Source organism: Lynx canadensis, chromosome A2, assembly GCF_007474595.2.
Source record: "Lynx canadensis isolate LIC74 chromosome A2, mLynCan4.pri.v2, whole genome shotgun sequence".
NCBI lineage: Eukaryota > Metazoa > Chordata > Mammalia > Carnivora > Felidae > Lynx > Lynx canadensis.
In genome coordinates this window covers 92,317,267-92,341,820 of record NC_044304.2, presented here as the reverse complement: position 1 = coordinate 92,341,820, position 24,554 = coordinate 92,317,267, and the positions used below count along the sequence as shown (strand labels likewise).

At 36.6% G+C, this 24,554-nt stretch overlaps 1 protein-coding gene and 1 pseudogene across 1 annotated transcript in view; one reads left to right on the top strand and one right to left on the bottom strand.

Moving 5' to 3' along the window:
- The window catches only part of ZNF804B (zinc finger protein 804B), a 511,823-nt gene that overhangs the window by 144,608 nt on the left and 342,661 nt on the right, over window positions 1–24,554 (bottom strand). The window lies entirely within an intron of this gene.
- On the top strand, window positions 19,518–24,270 carry LOC115527318 (annotated as a pseudogene).

Genomic DNA, 24,554 nt, shown 5'->3' with positions numbered 1-24,554 from the left:
GAAACTGGATTTTAAAACAAAGACTGTCACAAGAGATGAAGGGCATTATATCATAATTACAAGGTCTATCCATCAAGAAGATCTAGCAATTGTAAATATTTAGGCCCCCAAATATATTAGTAACAATTAGCAACAATTGCAATTAGTAACAATTAGTAACAAACATAAAGAAACTCATTGATAATGATACCACAATAGTAGGGGACTTTAATACCCCACTTACAACAATGGACAGATCAAGTAGGCAGAAAATCAACAAGGAAACAATGACTTTGAATGACACACTGCACCGGATGGACTTAACATATATATACAGAACATTTCATCCTAAAGCAGCAGAATACACATTCTTTTCAAGTATACATGGAACATTCTCTGGAATAGATCACATACTGGGTCACAAATCAGTCCTCAACATGTACAAATAGACTGAGATTATACCATGCAGATTTTCAGATCACAACAATATGAAACTTGAAATCAACCACAAGAAAAAAATTTGGAAAGCCCTCAAGTACGTGGAGGTTAAAGAACATCCTACTAAAGAATGAATGAGTTAACCAGAAATTAAAGAAGAAACAAAACAAAACAAAACAAAATACATGGAAGCAAATGAAAATGAAAACACAACCATCCAAACGCTTTGAGATGAAGCAAAGGCAGCCCTAAAAGGAAAGTATGTTGCAGTTCAGGCCTATCTCAAGAAGCAAGAAAGGTCTGAAATACACAGCCGAACCTTACCCGTTAAAGGACATATTTTTTTATGTTGTCTAAGAGAAGTAGCACAAAAGCAACCATTGATTAAAGAAATTCATCATCATCGTAACAATCATCATCATCATCGTCAACCCTCCAGCAGAGGTAGGCTTCTCTAAAGATACAGACATAAGGAAAAAGAATCAATGCTTTTTGAATACCTACTATGTTCCCAGCATTTTCACATACCTTATCTCACACTACTCTCACAGCAATGGGCAGAAGTCTTTTCCATCACTCCCATTTTATAGCTATGAAGTGATTGTCATAGAAGACTGTATGTAATATGATAATTTTGCACAACTGGAAAATGTCTTCCAGGATTTCAAACTCTTCTACAGATAACATAATACATCTTATCAAAGAAGTATCCACTTCTCATTTATCCTCTTGTATTTTGGAAGGGGAGCAGTCCTGGAAAGCCAACAGTCAGTCACTTGGTCAGTCCCTGGCACCAAGAGGGGACTGATCAGCCCGGATGATGGGGTGTGTTTTTCCAACTTCTTTATTTTGTTTGTTTGTTTGTTTGTTTGTTCGTTTTTTCTGTGCCCAGCTAAAACACTACATTTTTTCCGGTCCCCTTTGCAAGTACTAACCATTGTGCATGACTTTCAGGAAAGCACCCGAAGACTGAGAGGAACACCTCTGGTGGCTCTTTTTTTTTTTTTTTTTTCTTATTTTATTATTTATTTTTTTAGTACCCATTAGAGTGTATGGCTCATCACAGGTCCTGAAATGCTGCTGTAGAAATTCCAAAAATTATGCTGCTTGAATCCACTATAAAGTCAAGGACTCTAACCCAACATTTTATGCTACTGTTTTTTTTTTTTCCATTTTCCCAGAGTACCTGTTGTCATTATGAATTCAAATTGTCAACTATACCATACTCTATGTAAAATCATAATGTATCTATCTAACTTTACTAATTCTAGTTCATTCTTTAGGTATAATAAAAATCAAAAAGTACTTTCTCTATATGCATATTTTTTCCTTTATTTAAATTCTGGAAAAAATACCCTAGCATGTTAACAATATAGGTTCCATTTATTATTTTTTTAGTAATGCATTTATTTTTTGGCCTTGTTAGAGAATTATACAATAAGCAAGTGATTTTATGTTAATCTATTAAAATAAAAGATAATTGAAAAAATTATGTTTCAATTCCTGAGCACCAAAACTGATCTTGAGCTCAAGAGAAAAATGTAAAACAGAAGTTATAATTTTCTCTCAATATTCTTAACTTCATATTTATTCATTCATAAGTTATATGTATAAATTATGATAAAATATTTGGTAAAAAATTATAAATAATATTTATTGAATAAAAATTAAATGAGAAAAGTCCATTATGTATTCTTATTTTTTATAAGACATGATTGCAGTTCAACTAACATATTCACATGAAAGATTTTTTTTTTAAAACTTTTGACATCTTTCCCCCATTTTTCCCACTCTCTACCCTCAGGGAATTTATCCAAAAATGAAAACAGTAAGTCAAAAAGATAACTATATCCCTATGTTCATTGAAGCACTATTTATAATAGCCAAGTTATAGAAATACAAGTTATGTGACCACCAATGAATGAATGGATAAAGAAATTTGTGATATGTATATACAAAATGGAATATTCTTCACACATAAAAAAGAATACAATCTTGCCATTTGCAACAACATGGATGGATGTCAAGGACATTATCTTAAGTGAAATAAGTCAGATGTAGAAAGACAAATACTGTATGATCTCTCTTATATGTGGAATCTAAAAAACAAACATAAAAACCAAGGTTACAGAAAACAGATTGGTGACTGCTGGATCACATGCTAGTCCTAATTTTAATTTTTTGAGGACACTTCATACTGTTTTCCACAGTGGCTCCACATTCTTGCCAACACTTGTTATTTCTTTCTTTTCTTTCTTTCCTTTTCTATAAGAGACATTCAAACAGGTATGAGGGATATCTCATTGTAGTTTCTATTTGCATTCTATTTGCATAATAATTAACATGATTAATGATGTTAAGAATTTTTACGTATTTGTTGGTTGGTCTTCTGTATATCTTCTTAGGAAACATTTCTGTTGAGATCTTCTGCCCATTTTTTCAAATTTTTATTTATTTACTTTTTGCTATTGGTTGTATGAATTCCTTATATATTTTTGAAATTAACCCCTTATCAGATGTGTGATTTGCAAATATTCTCTCCCATTCTGTAAGCTGCCTTTTTATACTGTTAATGGTTTCCTTTGCTATGCAGAAGCTTTTTTAATTGACATAGTCCCATTTGTTTATTTTTGCTTTTCTCTTGGTGTCAGATTAAAAAAAATCAAGAGGTATACTGCTTATGTTTTCTTCTAGGAGTTTATGGTTTATGGTCTTCTGTTCAAGTCTTCAAACCATTTTGAGTTTACTTTTGTTTATGGTATAAGATAGTGGTCCAGTTTTCCCAGTACCATTTATTGAACAGACTGTCCTTTCCCCATTGAATATCCTTGACTCCTTTGTCTTAAGTTAAATCGATCACATATACATGCATTTATTTCTGGGCTCTCTATTCTGTTCTGTTGATCTTTATGTCTATTTTTATGCCGATCCCACACTGTTCAAACTACTACAGCTTTGTAACAGAGTTTGAAATAAGGGAATGTGATTCCTCCAAGTTTGTTCTTTGTCAAGACTGCGTGGCTAATCTCTTTATGTTTATTTACTCATTCTAGAAAGATATTTTAAGTTTCTTTTATACACAGGCAAATAGGGATTTATAGAAATGAAAAACACTATCTCTATCAGCAAGAACACTATTATCTAGGAGAGGGAATCAGGCAGATCAACAAACAAGTGCATAACAACGTAAATGATACAAAGGAAGTAATGCTAGAGCACAACAGATAAACACATGCTGGGGAATAAATTCTTCCTGAAAAAGAGAAGGTCAGGAAACATCTTAGAAGAAGCAACGTTTAAAGAAAGTGTTGGGGAAAAAAAATCAAGTGATCATCATCAAAGGCAGGCATTCTAGGCAAAGATCACAGAATACGCAATGACATGAAGACATGAGTGGGACTGGTATGTTTAGAAAACAGCAAGTAGTCAGGGTGAATAAGCAACTGCATGGTGGAGTATCATTGGGACAGAAGATTCGTGAGATAAAAGAGCCAGGGTTGCCTGGGTGGTTCAGTTAGTTGAACCTACACCTCTTTGGCTCAGGTCGTAACTCCAGGGTTGTGGGATTGAGCCCTGCATCAGGCTCTGTACTGAGTGTGGAGCCTGCTTAAGATTCTCTCTCTCCCATTGGGGCACCTGGGTAGCTCAATTACCTGTGTGACTTTGGCTCAGGTCATTATCTCATGGTTTGTGAGTTTGTGCTAACTCACAGCTGTGCTAACAGCTCAGAGCCTGGAGCCTCCTTCAGATTCTGTGTCTCCCTCTCTTTCTGCCTCTCCTCCACTCATTCTGTCTCTATCTCTCATAAATAAATAAACTTAATTTTTTTTTAATTTTAAATAAAAGATTTTCTCTTTCCCTATGCCCCTCTCTCCCACTAATGCACATGCATGCTCTAAATACATACATACATACATACATACATACATACACACATACATACCAATGGCCTCCCATGCCATAAACCAGTCTTGATTAGTAGAAAATGGAGAAAAACAGTGGCAGAGAACCAAATAATCAGGTTTTCACTTTTGAAGCATCACTGACAGCAGAGTGGAAGACAATTCTGGGGATGTGAGGCCGGAAGCTGGGTGACCTGATAGGAATCTACTGCAATATTGAAGAGACACATGGTAAGATGTTCCACTAAGAGAGCAGCATGAGTTTTGAGGTGAGAGATGATATTTTAGAGCCGTACACTTGTAGCATTTACAGAACTAGCAGCTATTTGAACATGGGGCATTTGACAAAAGGAGAAATCTGGGCTTACTCTCTTCTTTCTGGTTGGAGGATCAAATGGATGTGTTGGATTTATCCAGTGTGAAGTACCATGGGCCAGACGGTTAGAGACAGCAAGCCTAAGGCTGAATAACTCTTCTCTTTCAATTTTGTGATCTCTCTTGATTCCAAAACCTTCTGGCAGTCCAGCCTCCTTCCCTCGCTGTTCTTCCCTCACCTCTTCTCAGTTCCTCTCTCCACTAGAGCTATTGAGTCAGGGGATCTGAATGGAGTCCACCACAAGGACGTTTCAAACAACATATGATGAAGAAAGTTTTGAGCACATGTTATTTTTATGTTGATGATAAAATATAAAATATGGTAGTTACACACAAGTAGGCTTTTGAGTGTTAGTTTCTAATAATTTTCTGTTATCACACCTTTTTTTATTCTGGTAAATACACATAACCTAAAAGTTATGATCTTAATCATTTTAAGGAGTACAGTTCAGTGTTACTATATTCATTCATATCATTGTGCAACCATCACCGTCTATCTTCAGAATTCTTTTAATCTGGCCAAACTCTGTATCCATTAGACAATAGTTACCCATGACCCTTGGCGACTTCCTGCCTTCCTTCCTTCCTCCTTCTCACCTTCCCTCCCTCTTTCTCTCCTTCCTTCCTTCTCCCTTTTTCTTTCTTTATTTCCTTTTTCTTTCTTTCCTTTTTTGTTCTGTTTTTTAAATTTATTTTTATTTTATTTAAATCCAAGTTAGTTAAAATATAGTGTAATATGGCATCAGTAGTATTTAGTAACTCATCACACCCATGTAACACCCAGAGCTCATCCCAACAAGTACTCTCCTTTTTAAATTTTTTTTAATGTTTATTTATTTTTGAGAGAGAGAGAGAGAGAGAGAGAGAGACAGAATGTAAGTTGGGGAGGGGCAGAGAGAGAGGGAAACAGAGAATCCTAAGTAGGCGCCAAGCTCTGAGCTGTCAACACAGAGCCAGACATGGGGCTAGAACTGTGAGATAATGACCTGATAATGACCTGAGCAAAAGTTGAAAGCTTAACTGACTGATCCACCCAGGTGTCCCTACAAGTGCCCTATTAGTACTTAATGCCCATCACCTATTTAGCCCATCCCCCTAGCTGGCACCCCTCTAGCAAACCTCAGTTTGTTATCTGTATTTAAGAGTCTCTTATGGTTTGCCTCCCTCTCTGTTTCTATCTTATTTTTCCTCCCCTTCCCCCATGTTCATCTGTTTTGTTTCATAAATTCCATATATGAGTGAGATCATATGATATTTATCTTTCTCTGACTGACTTATTTTGCTTGGCATTAATACGGTCTACTTCCATCCACCTTGTTGAAAATGGTAAGATTTCATTCTTTCTGAATGCTGAGTAATATTCCATTGTGTATAGATACCACATCTTCTTCATTGACTTGTCAGTCAATGGATATTTGGGCTCTTTCCATAATTTGGTTATTGTTGATAGCACTGCTATAAACATTGGGGTTCATGTGCCCCTTCGAATCAGCATTTTTGTTTCCTTTAGATAAATACCTAGTAGTGCAATTGCTGGGTCATAGGGTAGTTCTGTTTTTAATTTTTTGAGGAACCTCCATACTGTTTTCAAGAGTGGCTGCACCAGTTTGCATTCGGACCAACAGTGCAAAATGTTCCCCTTTCTCTGCATCCTTGCCAACATCTGTTGTTACCTGAGTTGTTCATCTTAGCCATTCTGATCAGTGTGAGATAGTATCTCATTGTGGTTTCGATTTGTATTTCCCTGATGATGATTGATGTTAAGCATCTTTTCATGTGACTGTTAGTCATCTGGATATCTTCCTTTGAAAAGTGTCTATTCATGTCTTTTGCCCATTTCTTCCCTGGATTATTGTTTTTTGGGTGTTGAGTGTGATAAGTTCTTTATAGATTTTGGTTACTGACCCTTTATCTTACATGTCATTTGCAAATATCCTCTCCTATTCCATATGTTGCCTTTTATTTTTGCAGATCATTTCCTCTGCTGTGCAGAAGCTTCTTATGTTGATGAGGTCCCAATAGTTCACTTTTGCTTTTGTTTCCTTTGCCTCTGGAGACATTCTAGTAAGAAGTCGCTGTGGCTGAGGCCAAAGAAGTTGTTGCTTGTTCGTTCCTCTAGGATTTTGATGGTTTCCTGTCTTACATTTAGGTCTTTCATCCATTTTGAATTTATGTTTGTGTATGGTGTAAGAAAGTGGTCCAGCTTCATTCTTCTGCATGTCACTGTCCAGTTTTCCCAACACCATTTGCTGAAGAGACTGTCATTTTCTCACTGGATATTCTTTCCTACTTTGTCAAAGATTAGTCGGTCATGCATTTATGGGCCCATTTCTGGGTTCTCTATTTTATTCCATTGAGTTATGTGTCTGTTTTTGTGCCAGTACCATACATCTTTTGATTACAACTTTGTAATATAGCTTGAAGTCCAGAATTGTGATGCCTCCAGCTTTGGTTTTTGTTTCCAACATTACTTTTTTTTTTGATGCTGCTTCTTTTTTTTTTTTTAATTTTTTTTTCAACGTTTATTTATTTTTGGGACAGAGAGAGAGCATGAACGGGGGAGGGGCAGAGAGAGAGGGAGGCACAGAATCGGAAACAGGCTCCAGGCTCTGAGCCATCAGCCCAGAGCCCGACGCAGGGCTCGAACTCACGGACCGCGAGATCGTGACCTGGCTGAAGTCGGACGCTTAACCGACTGTGCCACCCAGGCGCCCCTACAACATTACTTTAGCTGTTCAGGGTCTTTTGTTGTTCCAGAAAAATTTTGTGATTGTTTGTTCGAGCTCTGTGAAGAATACTGGTGTAATTTTGATAGGGACTGCTTTGAATATGTAGATTGCTTCAGGTAGTATCGACATTTTAACAATATTTGTTCTTCCATGAGCATGGAATGTTTTTTCCATTTCTTTGTGTCTTCTTCAATTTCTTTCATAAGCTTTCTATAGTTTTCAGCATACATATATTTTACCTCTTTGGTTAGGTTTATTTCTAGTGGGTTTTTTTTTTTTGGTGCAATTATAAATGGGATTGATTCCTTGATTTCTCTTTCTGCTGCTTCATTATTGGTGTATAGAAATTCAACTGATTTCTGTACTTTGATTTTATATCCTGCAAATTTGCTGAATTCAGCTATCAGTTCTAGCATTTTTTTGGTGGAGTCTTCGGGGTTTTCCACTTAGAGTATCAGTCACCTACAAAGAGTGAAAGTTTGACTTCTGCCTTGAAGGTTTGGATGCCTTTTATTTCTTTGTGTTGTCTGATTGCTGAGGCTAGGACTTCCAACACTATTTTGAACAACAGTGATGAGAGTGGACATCTCTGTCGTGTTCCTGACCTTAGGGAGAAAGCTCTCAGTTTTCCCCATTGAGGATGATATTAGCAGTGGGTCATTCATATATGGCTTTCATGATGTTGAGGTATGTTCTTTCTATCCCTACTTTCCTGAGGGTTTTTATCAAGAAAGAATGCTGTATTTTCTTTCTTTCTTTCTTTCTTTCTTTCTTTCTTTCTTTCTTTCTTTATTCCTTCCTTCCTTCCTTCCTTCCTTCCTTCCTTCCTTCCTTCCTTCCTAAGAGTTTTTTTCCCCATTCCCCCTGCCCCATACCCCAGTCTCTGGTAACCATCATTGAATCTGGAGGACATTATACTAAATGAAATAAGTCAGACATAGGTATGGAAGATATAGATATACATAAAGTCAAAGTCATAATAATATAGCAGAATGGCAGTTGCCTAATAATAAAAAGAGTTTATAATCTTCATTTAAAAAGAGATATGACATCTTAGTTTTTGTTGTTAAAATCTATGCATACACTCATTGATGATATCTAAAAGTCTTAAAGATTGAGGGATATGAGAAAAGGCCAGTCAGCATACATATGGCCAATGACCTAGAAGACTTCAGTTTACCTATTCTACAGCTGCTTGTCATCTGAACATGAGCAGGCAAAGTCTCAGAATATATGCAAAATGTCAGTCAGCAGAAGTAGTAATTTAGACTACATTTTAGAACAAGAAAATACTTAGGCAAGTTTATTTAGTTGCTATCATTAACATCAAGAAAATAAGTAATTATATCTTGTATGTTTTATAAAGAATAACAGTTTTGCTGAAGAATGATAATATATTTATGAAAAAATTCAAGCCACAGAAAGAATTAAAGACTAAAATTTTAAATCACCTAAAACTGGGAAATTAACTATCCTTTAAAATTGTGTGAACATTATTTTGAACACCTCTTTCTGCATGTGTAAAGATAGTATAGTCAATGTACTGAAAAATAGGATCATATTCATACACAATTTTTAAACAAAAACATTTTAATTTTATTTGGATTTAGCAGAAGAAAGTACACTAAAGCTGAAGAAATTGCTAAACTTCAGACAAGTTTTTTTTTTTAATAAGACCTATGAGTTCTTAAAATATCTCTCTAGAGTAAGGATAAATTTTTTGGAAAGCAAATTGGTAGTTTGAAGAAAAATGTGCTATAGTTTGGATCAGCATTAGTTGACTCCTTGCTATGAAAGATAATTAGCTCTTTTACATTACTTAAAAATATCTGGCAAAACTCTAAACAAAACATGGCAAGCTAAATCCATATAAACATAGTGTAAATTATCTGTAAGTCAATATGAATAATATAAATAATAGTGCATATTGTCCAAGTTGGATGAATCCCAGGAACAGCAAGTTTTAACACTATACTTTTATTAGTGTAATTCATAGGTTAACAATTTAAAAAAACAGAAAACAGCAAAAAAATTATCAAAATTGACACACAAATTCCTGACACCTGTATGACAAACAAGCAAACCAATAAACAAAACCACATCTGTGTCCTGTTGTGTGATCCTTACACAGTGTTCCTCCCTAAGGGTAAATATTCAACAGTAAAGATGGTCTATGAGTTGTGGGTTCTTCTACACCACCATCTCCCCCATATACCAGTGCCCAGGTTTATAGTTCCATTCATAGGCTCTTTAGACAGATCCTGGCACTGTTTTCAGGTAAATTGCTTTCCACATAAGGTCAGAATAGGTTGACTTAGATGCTTATTCTCTATCACATCTTGTTCTATATTCCTGAATACTTAACAGTTTTACATTTAGTATAAGTTGATTTACCATCTTGTAGTCAGAAACTCATTATGAATGTTAAAAGTTAATAATAATCATGAAGAACACCTGTGGTCTCTGTACTCAATAAAACAAATTATTTTCCATGAGTTCAGTTGTACGTTGGTGGTTAAATTATTTCTTGAGAAGAGACCACAAGGACTTTTAATGTTGACAACTGTATTTCTAGATTGGAGTATGTGTATTACAATCACATGGGAACAGATGGATTATGACACCAATGACAGAGCAGATTAAGTAAATAAATTAATTACTTTGATCAAGGAGTTTCTAATAAAATATAAGTAGTAAAATCCCTATGCAGCCTTTACTAGTAATGAGATTTCAGGGGTCAAAAAATACCACACTTTGTTTTCCCCCAATTCTCACCTGAACCTCAAATGTAGTATTCCAAATTTCAGATCTGGTGGTGTGTGGGAAGGGGGGGATTATTTTGAGTCTAGTACTTTTTAATTACTTTAAAAATGGATCAAAATAAACATGACTTTGTATCACAATCCAATAATTTGATTTTCTGATCTATTTTTTTTTAATTATTTTTTTTTTAACGTTTATTTTTGAGACAGAGAGAGGCAGAGCATGAACGGGGGTGGGTCAGAGAGAGAGGGAGACACAGAATCGGAAGCAGGCTCCAGGCTCTGGGCCATCATCAGCCCAGAGCCCGACGCAGGGCTCGAACTCACGGACCGCGAGATCGTGACCTGAGCTGAAGTCGGACGCTTAACCGACTGAGCCACCCAGGCGCCCCTTTCTGATCTCTTTAATCTGAACTTTTTTTTTTTAATCTTCAGATCTCTTTAATCTGAACTTTTTTTTTCTTTCTAGAATGTCTACTCCAGTGTACTTTATAGCTATTATACCAGTTCTGATGTACTAACTGCAATTGAATATTTAATAACCTGTCCTTCTTTCTTTAGACTGACACACCCTAAGCACAGATACTAATTTTTCAAGGGTTTAGGGTGTGCCAAAGCTTCATAGGTAGAAACTCACCAAATAATATTTAAGGGTCTCAAAATATTCATACACCATCCAAAGAGGATACCATGTACCCTGGGAAAGATTAGCCCCCTCAAAACGCCTGAGCCTGGTGCTCCTTCCTGCCCCCTTCTCTGGAATACGGCTCTAGTTTGATCCCTTTCAAATGTACCCCTTTTGTCTGTTGGGGGAAACGCTTAATATCCCAATTCCATCTCTTGACAAGTTACCCATGACCAACTATAGAAATATAACTTAAATGAAAGGGACAGAGGCACCTGGGTGGCTCAGTCGGTTAAGCGTTGGACTTCAGCTCACATCATAATCTCCTGGTTCTCCAGTTCCAACCCTACATCAGGCTCTGTGCTGACAGCTCAGGGCCTGGAACCTGCTTTGGATTCTGTGTCTCCTCTCTCTGCCCATCCCCCCCCCCTCACGTTTTGTCTGTCTCTCTCAAATATTAGTAAAAAACATTTAAATTTTTTTAAGAAATAAATGAAGGGGATATTAGGAGGATCTGTGACCTCTGTAGTTCTTAAATCTTCCAGACACTCTTAAAACCCTCATACTTTGCAGGTAAAGTGACATGCAGAGAACATTAAGTGACCTATGTAAGGGCAAAGATTTAACTAATGAAAAAATGGGACTGGAGGTTGGGCCAGCAGATTCCTAGCCCTGTGCTTCGTCTAACAAGACAATGTTTCTAAGTGTGTTCACTGGATCATCTTACTGAGAGTCAATGCATGTACTTATACATTTGTAAATTCTCAGCCCCACCACACAATCATAGAATCGGTTTTCCAATGGGAGAGCCATCTATAATATTCAAAATATTTAACAATAATTATGGCACAGATATGGACTGTTCAAAATAGAATTAAATCTAGGTCCTAAAGGATACCAGTTGTCAACAATGGATGTTTGGTAGTGGTATTTACCAGATGAATATCAGGGCTGACTTGATATAATACTGAGAACCCTGTATAAGCCCCTCGCTCCTGCCGATTCGGTGCTCCAAAATGGGGATTTACTATTTGTCTCCTTGTGCCAGGACTGCATGAATTTTGGAAGTATGAACTCTCTGAGATTAAATACTTAAAATAAAAATAGATTTGAGGATTTTTCCCCCCACGTGTTAAGTGATAAAACTCTTATCTCAAGTTTTAGATAATGCCTATTTGACATTAAGATATGAAAAGTGCTTTGGCATTTTTACAATAGAATAATTGAAAAGACACAAATTACGGTCTTTGAATACTTGTTCACTACATGTTATTTACCAAGAAGAAAAATAATAACTCCACTGTCACTATTGACTTATTATCAATGCTGGCTAACTGAGGGTAACTGTAGGAATTAAAAGTGACTATAATCACTATAACTATAATCAACGGAATGGCAGATTTGTGACTTTCTTTATACAGTAGTATTTTTAAAAACTTAAATTCTTGGCCAAGGTTTTGTACCTTTATTTTGAATGGATTCCATTTGCAAAGGTAAGCCATGTAAGTTCAAGACTGACAGCTTAAATTTTGTTATTTGGGGTTTGTTTTCCTAGGAAACCCTTGGGAAATTGATTTGAAATACTGAATGGGAATTCGGTGAATAGACACTAAAAATTTACAATGGACAAATAAGATGTGACCCAGCCCAGAGAACAAAATGAAAGGTTCGTGCAGTAGGGTCAGTAGCTCTGACTTCAATTTCAGCTCAGAGGTAACCTTCTAATACCTTCTTCCATTGAGTGACAGGATAAGAAGCCAAAGGCAGAAAATCAGCCTAATTCTCCCAGGCAGCAAGTCAGAAATTTCCAAAGAAGCCCCGGGAGTGACTCAAAAAGAGCAACTAATTCTCATAGGCATCTGTCGACTTGATTGTTTATGGCTAGCTTGTTCCTTTTTTAAGGTAGTAAGAGAGAGAGAATGAAACTCGAGATTTTTTTTTTAAACAGGGATATTCATCAGAGAATAGAAAAGATTGAAGAGAGTTCAAAAACGGGACAGTTCAACATGTGTAGTCAATACAACATCATTTATTAGATTCTTCTGGGTAGTGTCTATCTGATGATGGCCTGTGGTATGTGATTATTAAAAGTTCTATTCACAAACCTCTTACGTGCCTGCATTTCAACAGCAGCAATTTTCTTGGGTAAATCAGGTTCTTTTGATTTCTTTGGAGAAAATATTGATTTAATTTTCAAATCACTTTTTATATTATTCAGCAGACTACTGATATTAATATTTTTAAATAGATATTATTTTAGAATTGCTTCAGTAAGATAATCTACACTTTTTCTTTGTTTATGGTAGAGAAAGTTAAAAGTAAAATACAAATAAAATAAGAGACTGAAATTTCCAGGAGAATGAACAACTTGCCTGTTTCTGTTCTCTTTTTCTGCTCATACACTCTTATTTGCTATTTGTATGTCAGGTATCTGGAAGCCACACTGTATTTAGTTATACCATACACACTGGAAACACTTTTACTAGCAAACGGTATGGATGAATAATATTCAATCAGAAACGATAGCTAACATTTGTTGGAAAAGTACTATGAGTGAGTTACCGTATTAAACATTTCACAAGAAGTAACTTAGTTAACCAGTGATAACAATCTGAAGATATAAATCTTGTATCCATGCAGCTGGGAAAATTAAAATTAAATGATTTGTCCAAGATTACAGGCATCAAAAGTAGCAGAGTTAGACTAGGAATCTATGTTAGCTTGACTTCATAGCATATTCTCCATACTCTACATTTTCTGTTGCTATATGTAGGTAAATTATGTAATAATTACTAACTACTGTATTCAGGAACTTAAAAAGTAAAGGTATTTGATTCAACATGACTAAAATTTTGACATTTTCCCCCTTAGTATTAGGCAACTTTTTATGTCATCTGCTAGTACTTACTAATAGGAAAACAAATGCAGGCACAAGACTAGGGCTGGAATCCTTATCATCCTTTCACTGACAACAAAACCAATAGGAATCTGGGCTCTGGTCTCCAATATCTGGGTTAGAAATTCAAATGATGATTGATCAGTGGTTGGAAACATACATATGGCATTCTTATCGTTTGATTTATTTTCAGGTCTGCTTGTAGAATCGCTTTGTGATCACATTTTTTTTCTATACTTTACACATTCATGTATAAACACTTTAATTATACTATTTATCTTCAACGCTTTTAACTTAAACAGTTCATTTTATCCTCTTTCAACTGAGCCCCAGTATACACGTCTGTCCCAATTATAGTTACCTTGACTATTCTGCTTCCCTTAGTTCCAGAAATGTGCAGAATTACTTCTCAAGTATTTCAAGGTGTACCATTTTGAAAACTGTCTATTTATATGGCAGACTTTAGGAAGAAAAACTGTCAATGTCTGAATGGCTTTACTTTATTTCTATAAGTCTATAGGACATCTATAGGAAACTACCTCAGCTTATCATTTACACCCATTGCTGCATTTTAAATGCATTGCAATTTACATGTCTCCTAATTTCATTACAAGCGCTCTTAGAAGTACTTGACTGGCAATTGCTATTGCCATGTTCATTATCCCTACATTTAGATTAATGTCACATCCTAATATGCTTATAAGTAATTCTGTAGTTTTATGGGTACATTATTGCATCCTACAAAATGGGCTTAAGCTATAAGATCTTTTTTCTGTCTCATTTCTGATAGATGTTCATTGATTTTCTTCATCATCTTTTGAGTATTTTTAAATTTACCAAAAAAGTGGATCCCATCAATATCTCTGACCACGTACTGATGTTTACAGATGTTCCATGGTAATAATGTTTCTAGGGGATGATATTTTAATGCTTCCCTGTCGGAGGATAATGAGTTTAGACATCATTTGGAAGCTCAATGATCTCTTTATTTGGAGACTGATTCAGAGTATGCTGAAGATCCTAGTACATTTTGATTTTATGCCAAAAACTTTCTGGGAGTGGTAAATGCAGCACGGAATTCAGGAGCTAAGAGGAAAATATGTCTAATTTTTGTGACTTTAAAGATGAAAGAACAGATTTTATTTTTTTAATTCCCCAACCTAAGCTTTACAGAACTAACTGAAAATTAAAAAAAAAAAAAAAAAAAAAAAAAAGAGGTTTTATCCTCTGGATTAGTGCACTGATCTCAAATCAATTGTAATGAATGTCTCTGAACAACCTAGGGAAGGAAACACATTGTATTCATCAATTTGTTCACTAAAATGGAGCATAGGGTCTGGCCCACAGTATGAAATAAGTATACATTTGTGGAAAGAATCAAGTTGTTAAAATGATTACATGATTTTGTTCATGATTACAATTAGTTTATAGAGTGTAAACGACTCCTTAAATCAAAATCTGATGATTTTAAGAGCTGAATAATGCTATAATCAGAAAACCAAAGAACTGGTTGTCTTCTCCTACCTAACACAGTGCTGGACATACCGTATATGTAAAGTAATATTTAACGTATGAATACATTAGTGAAGTCATCAAAACAAATATAACTTCAATGTTTAAACTATCACACTATTTGGTCACAGTATCACATTTTTATTGTTGAAATGATTGTCTTTTCAAGATATAACCATGGTTTCATTCCTGAATCCTCCCATGTGTTCATTTATTACATATGAATACTAGCTCTTTTTCTTTTCTTTTTCTGTAAAACATTGTTCTTTGGTGACATTTTTTGAAATATAAATATATAATAATGTAAAGCTCATTTGATTTTTTGAAGGTCTAATGCCATTTTAGATTTAAAATCTTCTTGAAAAATAAAACTTAAGGCTGCTATTTCTTTTTTATTGCAATAGAATACTAGCAAATACCTACTAGATATTATTCACTTTGATCTATCCATTATTTTAAAAGAAAAGAATGCATATTAGCCTGGATCCTAAAGCTTACCACTATTTTTATGACAATTTTTTCCTTAAAATAAAGTGACATGCATTAATTATAGGATTCATGGAAAATAAAGAAAAGTATAAAGAGAATTTTAAGTTCATATGACATTTCTGAATGAAAGTTTTTGTGTTTCTCTAAGCTAATTCAAATATATTTTCCCTGTTATTGGGAGATTATAAAGGTTTCATAAACACTACTAAGACTTTAAAGAAATGAATATCTATACTTTTTTTTTCCATTCACCAGGAGTAACTATAAATACTCTTCATACAAGGATATGAGTTGAATAGAATGTGTTTATCTAACATTATTAGAAAGAATATATCTACATGCTAGGACTTCTATACCAGAAATGATTTAAAGCAATTTATACCAGCTCATGTTGGAATAATGGGAAGAAAATGACATATACTCACTGTGTTGAAATTTGTAGGAAAATGTTCTTGCAGAACTCCCATAAAATGTTTAATTTCAAAAGCAAAGAAAAATTTCATTCTCATTAGGATAGATATTATTCAAAAAGAAAAAAGAAAGAACAAGGAGAAGAAAGAAAGAAAGAAAGAAAGAAAGAAAGAAAGAAAGAAAGAAAGAAAGAGACAAGAAACTAACAAGTGTTGGTGAGGATGTGGAGAAATTGGGGCCTTTGTACATTCCAAAAGCAAGTTCAAAGCTCATAAATTTTGAACTATTTTTCAAGGTTAAAAATAATTCTAAGACAAAAATGCACTTGATATTTCTCAGGGTTTTTTTTTACTGTGATATGATCAATAAAGAATAGTAAGCCAAATGAGAGCTTCATATTCTGTTCATTTATGCAGTTTCAATGTGTTTAGAACATATAAAAATGACTAATTTTGTCATCTGCCTTTTGGTAAACACATCTAAGCTAGTGAGAAGCACATTTATATTTCCTGTCAGACAAAAATATGTGGAAAGATGTCAAAAGTAGACAGGACATACATGATACCTTTTCTCACAACTAAAATATATCTTAAAATATCAAGTTTGGTACTGAGAGTAAAATGACATGAGCTAATAAAAAACCTTCATCTTAATACCATCTCTCTGCATCATATGGAGTATATTTTTTATGGAATGTATAAGAAAGACGTAAGAATATCTACATATCTAATGACTTACAGAGTAAAAGAATTTATAACTAACAAAGACCTTTGTGATATGAGTTCTGTTAGGAAATAGCTAAAGGAGCTAAAGCAAATGCTAATTAAAAGGTTTTAAAGTGAAAATGGGGAATGGGCTAGATGGGCAATGGGCATTAAGGAGGGCACTTGTTGGGATGGGCACCGGGTGTTATACATAAGTGATGAATCACTCAGTTCTATTCCTGAAATGATTATTGCACTACATGTTAACGAACTTGGATTTAAATTGAAAAATAAATTTAAAAAACTAAATAAAGTAAAAATGTGGCAAATCAAATTAAACTATGATACAGACAGAAGAACTATCAAGAGGTGCTGAGGAGGAGTAGACTGCTCACTTAGACACAGGTTGCACAGACACCTTTATGCAATATTTGGAAAATATCCAAGATCAGCAAATACCTCAGTTACTTTCTTGGTTTTTACATGGCTCCATACCTCACATCAATATGCACCAGAATGCCCAACTTTCACATATTTTTCAAGTCAGAAAAATGCGCCCTGGGGATTAACATGTATAGATTTCTATTGGAGGTCAGGCATAAAAAAGAATGGTGATGAATACTTGTAATTCAATCCTCATTTATTTTAGCAGTTTTTTAATTATCAAATATAATCAGTGTTTCCTAATCACTCTATAGCTGAAAACAAGGGTTCATGTTGGATGATTTAACAGACCGTAATGTAGGATTTATAATCCAAATATCCTTTTCCTACCTCTGAAATACATATCTAAAGAAATAAGGTTAGGAAAATGCAGCTGTTTAAATATAACAAATCTTAACCATTGGCCAGAAATCTGTGTCCATAAAGGACATGCTCAGTAGTTACAAAACACATTTTCCTTTGAAAGTGAACTACCAGGAGAATAGGATGTTTAGCAATCCTACAATTAAGAGCAATAAAAATGTGGTATATTACATCTTGGAGTAAAGATCAGACACACTGAGCTAAGTTGTTCTATGCAGCCTTACGCAAAAAGATCACTGAAGAAGACAGGCATTAGAATCTTCCAGAACTTTGCTCCAACTTGAGTGATTTCTGAATCCATACACCCGAGACAAGGCAGGGAGTTGGAGATAGGGAGGATTATGGGAAAGGTGTGCAGAGAAGCACTTAGGTCAGACTCTCTAGATGTGCAGTCATGGTGGGTGCTCTACTGGGCAGAATGCCTCCCAGACTTAGTGGGCTCTGTCGCAATTTCCTTTGAAGTCCTAAGAAAGTAATCGATCATTCTTGATTCATCATTTCTGGGTGCAGAGATCATGCTCTGGTGAGCAGGACCATTTGTCATTAAGGTTGGCCTGAGACAGCAGAGGGCAGAAAAGGGCAGCTCGGTTCCCACTCTGTCACACATTTGCCTGGAAGCTGCAGCTTTCCTACATTTTCTCCTAAAACTGTCATCTTTCCCATCAAAATCTTTCACATAAACACGTGGTGTGTTACTCTAATGGATAAAGTCAATCAAATATATTCTGGTTCTAGTTGCATTTGTTAAGTTCAAACAAGTCCACATAGGTACTGAAATATGTTAAAGGGTATTTTGTTTGCTTGTTTTCCAGGGGGATTTTATTTAGCTCCCCCCCCACCTGCCCCCCGCTCAGGTTGAGTGACTAATTTCATGAGAAAATAGGCCAATTCACTGAAACGATCCTTTCCATGAAAATGAGAAATCCATTTCCATATAACGGCAAGTCACATTAATTCCCTGTGACTTAGGTCCTTACACAAAAAATTGGGAGAAAATGATGCTTTTTGTATGTTTCTCAGAGGTACTCCAGGTAGTAATGAGATGGTGTCTTTAGAGTCTAGGAGTTCCCTGAGGAGATGTACAATACAACTCAAATTACCACTCCATTATGATTTATCTTTGCTTTATATAAGCTGTTTACTGTTAGCAGCATTTTCCATGTAGAAACCTTTTATATTGCCGAAGTGCATTAGCCATGATGTTTATTTCTACTCCTTGCTTGTAAAGGGTCGGAGGCTACAAAACAGAACTCTTAACTGCATTAGGCGTAACTATTGTCTTCCAGCACTAATTTGTCCTTCCTTAAATGACTTCTATACAGCAAGCAGCTTTGAAAATGTGAGCAAGAGCTCCCAAGGGACAAGTGAAATGCAACACAGCGGTACAGGAAAGCTAATTTCCAGTCGCACGAAGGCAATGGAAGATGGGCCCAGCTAACATTGTAAAACATACAGAGATAAACAGCACACTCTCTCCGCCATGCCTGGCCTTATGTGCAAGGAGCTGAGGTCCCTCTTGCACCCTCTCAGCAAGTCAGCCCTCCGGGAGCTACCATTCTCAGTCATTGGGGCCCCATCACCAAGACTCAAGCTTACCATCTCTCACTTTCAGGGCCCAGGATAGTCTCATCCATTTTTTTTTTCCTCCTGCCGAGTGAATCTATAGCACTGGTTCTTCTCAGGTCTCAGGGCTGCCATCTTAGTTTATTCACCTCACCTCTCCTAGAGTATTCCGGCTGCCACCAGCTACCACCAGGCTGTTTTTCCTGAACCTGAACCCATTTCTACTTTGAACACATCTAGTAAACTTGTGTCCGACTTTTGCCTCAATCTCAGGACCCTCTATCATTTAAAGCACTGTAATGGAGCAGTTTAAAACACTGGGGTGATGGCCAAAAGATTGCACTTCCAATTGCTGACTGTTCGTTACCAGCTGCAGGACTCTCCAGAAAATTGCTTCTTTAATTCTCAGCTCCTTCAGCTGAGAAGTAAGAGAAATAATCCTTCCCTCTCCCCCTCTCCAGGGGGTGGTTGTTAGGAATAAGAGACAATGTAGGCAAAGTGTGGAGCACAATGTCCATCACACTATCTGTAACAAGTAGTAGTTGCTGTTGTTGCAAAATCTGGCTTCATTCCAGCCATGAAAATCACATCTTTTAAGAGTGGACAACAATAAGGGCCCCTGGGTGGCTCAGTAAGTTAAGCGGTTAAGCATCTGATTTTGGCTCAGATCATGATCACACTGGTCATGAGATTAAGCCCCATGTGGGGCTCTGCGCGACAGCAGGAAGCCTGCTTGGGATCTTGTCTCTCTGCCCCTCCTCCACTCATGCACTCTCTCTCAAAATAAATATTTTTTTTAAAAGAGTATACAACAACACAATAATAGTGATAGTAGCTAACATTTGTTCAGTACTTCCTAGATATCGGGTCTTAGTGTAAGTGCTTGACGTACGTCAACCCATTAATTCTCAAAATATTCCGTTAAAATAGATATGATGGTTGCCTTCATTTTACTAACAACAGAAGTGTGGCACAAAATGATCACATGATGCCAAGGTTACACCAGGAAGTGGGGGGGGGGGGGACCTGGGACTCAAATCTAGTAAACCTGGATCCAGAGCCTGTGTTCCTGGCCTATGCCTCAATGGTTCCCTGATTCAATCTCTTTGCCATTCCCTCCCTGGAACCTGTGGGCTGCTATTTCTCTTTTTTGGAATTTCTTCCCTTTCAACTCTAGAGTTCCCCTATCTTACGCATTATTCGAGTCCCACTTCAGGTCCCCCTTTTCCCAGAAAATGCTTCCAGTTCTCACTGCATTCATTCTTTTTCTGAACTCTAACAATCCTGTGTTACGTAATGTGGCACTTAAATACACACTGCATCATATTATTTTAAAATTTTTTCACCCATGTTGTTTGCCCTTAGTAGCCTTCTAGGACCTTGAAAGCCACAACTCTATCTTTCCTATGCACAGCACAGTACTGAGTCATTGGGGTGGGTTCTCAATCAAGACACAGAGATTGTTACATATTGTAATCTTCTGCATAATATTGCTTTGCCTGTATAGTGCTGTTTCCTACATTTTATATATGCTACCTCATTTGAATTGCAGGCAATTATTCACATACAAAAATACTCAGTAAGTATTTGATAGGTCATGTTACCAGGCTTGAATGGAAAGCAAGCTTAGTGTCTCTCTGGAACCCCTCTTCTAACCCAAACTCACACAATTCCTGAGTCGTCCTCAGAAGAATGAGGAGCTGTGACAGATAAAAACAATTTTTCTAAAGTTTGAGAATACCAAGTTTGGGGATCCGCACAATCCTTAGATAGATCCATTTTTTTTTTATTTAAGGCATTTTGAGAACTTATAATTTTCTAAGAAGACAATTTCCTTAAGAGTCATACATAAGTAGAGCTCTTACCACCAGGCAATTTCCTCTGACATTTTCTTTAAAATTTCGATCTTTCCTCTTTCATTGGATGACTCCTCCTTGCAGCTTTTGGTGTTTTGCTAAGTGCTTCCTTCCCCCTCCTCTGTGATTATAGCCTCTAACATGGCCAGGCGGTTATGAAGTCCACTCTTTAATCAACATTTGTCCATGTGAGGCATAATTGGTCTTTTCATCTTACTAGCGATGATGAGCTGCCTATCCAGGCTGGCAATATTTTATTACTTCTCAGTAATACCCCTCCAAAATGGAAATAATTTAATGTTTGGACTATTTTGGCAGCCTTTCTGATTCTCAAATAAATTGTGCTAAATATAAATCCATGTTTACTGAGAGACCTCCCACAGTGTTGAAGATATTTTGATTATCTTTGAAATTAGAACAAAGCCGACTTAGATATTGGGCTTTTAAAATGTAATTCTCTGTACAAAGTGCAACACAAAGTCAATTTCAGTTCTATGTTCCCTCCAATCAAACATCTTCACAGAGAGGTGAACTTGCCTTTATCCTTTCTAAGGAGGGCAGGTAGCATTCCAAAGCCATACCACTTCTGGCTTCCCCACCAGGTTCCTAACAGTCCAAAGGAGGGGAAATTTATAAAATGTTCTCTTATGCTTCAACTCAGATGACAAGTAGTTGATAGAACAGTTCCTCAAACTGTACAATATATCTGAGTTTTATACTTGGGCTCCTAAAAGGAATTCATAAAGCTTAATCCCTAAGTTCCTAAAATACAGGAAACTGGCACAACAAAATTTCTTTCATTTTGTCCTCTGGTAATAAAATACCCAATTTCCTGAAGGAAAAGACAAACGTTTTTGAGTGCTACTGTGCCAAGCAGTGGGCTACACACTTTTCACAGATATTACCTAATTATACCTTAGATACTTTGAGGAAATTTTAATCCTGTTTCATGGGTCAGTGAAATAGGTGACTATCTTTTCCTGTGACAAATTGTGAAGATCACAATTTTTTTTTTAATTTTTTTTCAACGTTTATTTATTTTTGGGACAGAGAGAGACAGAGCATGAACGGGGGAGGCGCAGAGAGAGAGGGAGATACAGAATCGGAAGCAGGCTCCAGGCTCTGAGCCATCAGCCCAGAGCCCGACGCGGGGCTCGAACTCACGGACCGCGAGATCGAGATCACAATTTTTAACATCAGTGTTTTTTAAGGGCCTCGAAAAACATATACATTCTAACTGTGACAATATTAGGGGTACTCAGTTATAGTTGTTGAACTATGTCAGGGGAACCTAGAATAAATAAATAAAGAAAAAAAGAATAAAATATTCCTTTTGGTTTTAGTTTTCTTTATTCATTTATTTTAAAATGTTTATTTATTTATTTTTGAGGAGAGGAGGGGCAGCGAGAGAAGGAGAGAGAGAATCCCAAGCAGGCTCTGCACTGTCAGCACAGAGCCTGACCTGGGGCTTGAACCCATGAACTGTGAGATCATGACTTCAGCTGAAATCAAGAGTCAGATGTTTAACTGACTAAGCCACCCAGGTGCCCCTCCACTTCTGTCTTATTGAAAATATTCAGTGTTTAAAGTTTTTGGTGTTGCTGTTGTTTGGTTGGTTTTGTTTGTTTGTTTGTTTGTTTTTTCCCTCTCCCCAGCTTGGGCCAGTCCCAGTCTGGTAAAACTGTCAATGAAGATGCTGCTTCTCTGTTATTCACTTCACTTCTTTCCTTCCTCAAAGTGGTATTTTTGAAGAGAAGCTTCATGAAGAACAGCAAAGCCTTACATGGCTGGTGCAGTCATAAGCTGCATCAGAGTATTCTCCAGGGTAGGTGTGTAGTCTCTCTTCCTCCAGTAGGCTGCTTTGCTCCACCTGGACTGCTGGTTCCCCTCCTGGGTCACTTGTGGTTGAGGTCATCCTCCAGGGACATGCCCCTTCAGAATGGCAGATGGGCCACAGCGTTCTAACATGAATCGCTCAGGGAGCCACCCAGAATAAAGGGCCCCTCTTTTCCAATGAGATGCAACTCCAGTCTCTTTACTCTATAGGCAGGTATACCATTCCAGTTAATCTTTTGGATTTTGACCTCTCGGTGAGAATCAGATACTAATTCCACTGGAACTGATTTCATAACTTCTCAAGATATAACGTACCTAGTATGGTTTACTGAAGGCATGAAGTTTGATCGAGGTTATATTTCTCCATACTTTATTAATACATCAAAAGGTCAGAATGTGAATTCTAAGATGCATACATTTTATTGAGTGAAAGGAAAATTTCTAGTGTCCGGTCCTTTGCACCTTTTCTTGAAATTGCCAATGCTCACCATAAGCCCTTAGTCATAATTGCTGAAGATGCTGATGGAGAAGATCTGAGTATACTCATTCTGAAATTAGCTAAAAGTTGGTCTTCAGGTTATAGCAGTCAAAGTTCCAGGTTTTGGAGACAAGAGAAAGAAACAGCTTAAAGACATGGCTATTGCTACTGGTGGCAGTGTTTGAAGAAGGGCTGACTCTAAATCTTGAAGATGTTCAGCCTTACAACTTCAGAAAATTTGGAGAGGCCATCATGACCAAAGATGATGCCATGCTCTCAAAAGAAAAAGGTGACAAGCGTCCAGTTGAAAAATGTCATCAAAAATATATTGAACAGTTAATATCACAATTAGTGAATATGAAAAGGGAAAGTTGAATGAACATCTGGTAAAACTCTCAGATGGAACAGCTATGCTGAAGGGTGGTGGGACAAGTGATGTTGAAGTGATTGAAAGGAAAGACAGAGGTAGAGATGCCCTCAATGCTATAGAAGCTGCTATTGAAGAACGCATTGTTCTGGGAGGGGTTGTGGCCTGCTTTGGTGCATTCCAGCCTGATTCAATAACTCCAGCTAATGAAGGTCGAAAAGTTCGTACAGAAATTATTGAAAGAACACTCAATATTCCTACAATGACCATTGCTAAGAATGCAGGTGTTGAAGGATCACTGATAACTGAGAAAATTATACAAAGTACCTCAGAGGTTGGTCATGACACTATGCTTGAAGATTTTTGGGATATGGTGGGAAAAGGAATCACTGACCCAACTAACTTTATAAGAACTGCTTTATTGGATCCTCCTGGAGTGGCCTTTCTGTCAACTACAGCAGAAGCTGTAGTCACTGGAATTCCTTAAGAGAAGGACCCTGGAATGGGCGGAATGGGTGGCATGGGAGGTGACATGTTCTAATTCCTAGAATAGCGCTTTACTATTATAAATGCACAGTGAGAGGAAGGTCAAAGCAGTGCTCCTCAACAATAACTTCAGAGACATTGGCTGAAGGAAACGACTGAGGAAAAGGCTGACTGGTGGTTAAGAAAATCACAATACAGAGCCTGGGTGACTCAGTCAGTTGAGCATCAGACTCTTTGATTTCAGCACAAGTCAGGATCCCAGGGTCATGGGATCCTTCACTGAATGTGGAGGCTGCTTAAGATTTTCTCACATTCGCTCTCTAAAATAAAATTTTAAAA